This window comes from Arachis duranensis, unplaced genomic scaffold, assembly GCF_000817695.3.
Source record: "Arachis duranensis cultivar V14167 unplaced genomic scaffold, aradu.V14167.gnm2.J7QH unplaced_Scaffold_54734, whole genome shotgun sequence".
Taxonomy (NCBI): Eukaryota; Viridiplantae; Streptophyta; class Magnoliopsida; order Fabales; family Fabaceae; genus Arachis; species Arachis duranensis.
In genome coordinates, this window is record NW_026264952.1 from 46,231 (window position 1) to 48,721 (window position 2,491).

A 2,491-nucleotide genomic window follows, 5' to 3' on the forward strand; every position below is an offset into this window, starting at 1 on the left:
GGGTTTGGGTGGGAAAGTGGTTTGAATTTGAATGGTGAGGTAGGTGGGGTTTTATGAAGGATGGATGTGAGTGGTGAAGAGAAAGATGGGATTTGATAGGTGAAGGGTTTTTGGGGAAGAGGTGTTGAGGTGATTGGTGAATGGGTGAAGAAGAGAGAGAGTGGTGGGGTAGGTGGGGATCCTGTGGGGTCCACAGATCCTGAGGTGTCAAGGAAAAGTCATCCCTGCACCAAGTGGCGAGCAAAATTGCTCTTCATGCCAATTCTGGCGTTAAACGCCGCGCTGGTGCCCATTTCTGGCGTTTAACGCCAACTTCTTGCCCTTTCCTGGCGTTTAACGCCAGTCTGGTGCCCCTTTCTGGCGTTAAACGCCCAGAATGGTGCCAGACTGGGCGTGAAACGCCCATCTGCTAGCCTTATTGGCGTTTAAATGCCAGCAAATTTTCCTTCAGGGTGTGCTGTTTTTCTTTCTATTTTTCTTTCTGTTTTTGCTTTTTTAATTGATTTTGTGACTTCTCATGATCCTCTGTTTTGAGAGAAGCTCTTCATGCTTCCTCTCCATGGTGACAGAGGGATATCCTTGAGTCTTAAACACAAAGGATTCTTCATTCACTTGAATGATCAATTCTCCTCCATCAACATCAATCACAGCCTTTGCTGTGGCTAGGAAGGGTCTGCCAAGGATGATGGACTCATCCATGCACTTCCCAGTCTCTAGGACTATGAAATCAGCAGGGATGTAATGGTCTTCAACTTTTACCAGAACATCCTCTACAAGTTCATAAGCTTATTTTCTTGAATTGTCTGCCATCTCTAGTGAGATTTTTGCAGCTTGCACCTCAAAGATCCCTAGCCTCTCCATTACAGAGAGAGGCATGAGGTTTACACTTGACCCTAGGTCACACAAGGCCTTTCTGAAGGTCATGGTGCCTATGGCACAAGGTATTGAGAACTTCCCAGGATCTTATCTCTCTTGAGGTAGTTTCTGCCTAGACAAGTCATCCAGTTCTTTGGTGAGCAAATGGGGTTCATCCTCCCAAGTCTCATTACCAAATAACACTTCATTTAGCTTCATGATTACTCCAAGGTATTTAACAACTTGCTCTTCAGTGACATACTCATCCTCTTCAGAGGAAGAATACTCATCAAAGCTCATGAATGGCAGAAGTAAATCCAATGGAATCTCTATGGTCTCATTTTGAGCCTCAGATTCCCATGGTTCCTCATTAGGGAACTCATTGGAGGCCAGTGGACGTTCATTGAGGTCTTCCTCAGTGGCGTTCATTGCCTCTCCCTCCTCTCTAAATTCGGCCATGTTGATGGCCTTGCACTCTCCTTTTGGATTTTCCTCTGTGTTGCTTGGAAGAGTACTAGGAGGGAGTTCAGTAATTTTCTTGCTCAGCTGACCCACTTGTGCCTCCAAGTTTCTAATGGAGGACCTTGTTTCAGTCATGAAATTTTGAGTGGTTTTGATTAGATCAAAGACCATGGTTGCTAAGTCAGAGGTGTTCTGCTTAGAACTCTCTGTCTGTTGCTGAGAAGATGATGGAAAAGGCTTGCAATTGCCAAACCTGTTTCTTCCACCATTATTGTTGTTGAAACCTTGTTGAGGTCGCTGTTGATCCTTCCATGAGAGATTTGGATGATTTCTCCATGAAGGATTATAGGTGTTTCCATAGGGTTCTCCCATGTAATTCACCTCTTCCATTGAAGGGTTCTCAAGATCATAAGCTTCTTTTTCAGATGAAGCTTCCTTAGTACTGCTTGGTGCATTTTGCATTCCAGACAGACTTTGAGAAATCATATTGACTTGCTGGGTCAATATTTTGTTCTGAGCCAATATGGCATTCAGAGTATCAATCTCAAGAACTCCTTTCTTCTGATTTATCCCATTGTTCACAAGATTCCTTTCAGAAGTGTACATGAATTGGTTATTTGCAACCATTTCAATTAGCTCTTGAGCTTCTGTAGGCGTCTTCTTCAAATGAAGAGATCCTCCAACAGAGCTATCCAATGAAATCTTGGACAGTTCAGACAGACCATCATAGAAAATACCTATGATGCTCCATTCAGAAAGCATATCAGAGGGACACTTTCTGACCAATTGTTTGTATCTTTCCCAAGCTTCATAGAGGGATTCTCCTTCCTTCTGTCTGAAGGTTTTGACTTCCACTCTAAGCTTACTCAATTTTTGAGGTGGAAAGAACTTTGCCAAGAAGACATTGACTAGCTTTTCCCAAGAGTTCAGGCTTTCTTTAGGTTGTGAGTCTAACCATGTCCTAGCTCTGTCTCTTACAGCAAAAGGGAATAGCGTAAGTCTGTATACCTCAGGGTCAACCCCATTAGTCTTGACAGTGTCACAGATTTGCAAGAACTCAGCTAAAAACTGATGAGGATCTTCCAATGGAAGTCCATGGAACTTGCAATTATGTTGCATTAGAGAAACTAATTAAGGCTTAAGCTCAAAGTTGTTTGCTCCAATGGCAGGGATA

General features: G+C 43.3%; 1 non-coding gene across 1 annotated transcript; it reads left to right on the forward strand.

The window, feature by feature from the left end:
* The first annotated feature begins 2,073 nt into the window (after positions 1-2,073).
* LOC127744522 (small nucleolar RNA R71) lies at positions 2,074-2,181 on the forward strand. Its single transcript, XR_008005477.1, has one exon. It is a non-coding gene; the product is annotated as a small nucleolar RNA R71 (small nucleolar RNA).
* The last annotated feature ends 310 nt before the right edge of the window (positions 2,182-2,491 follow it).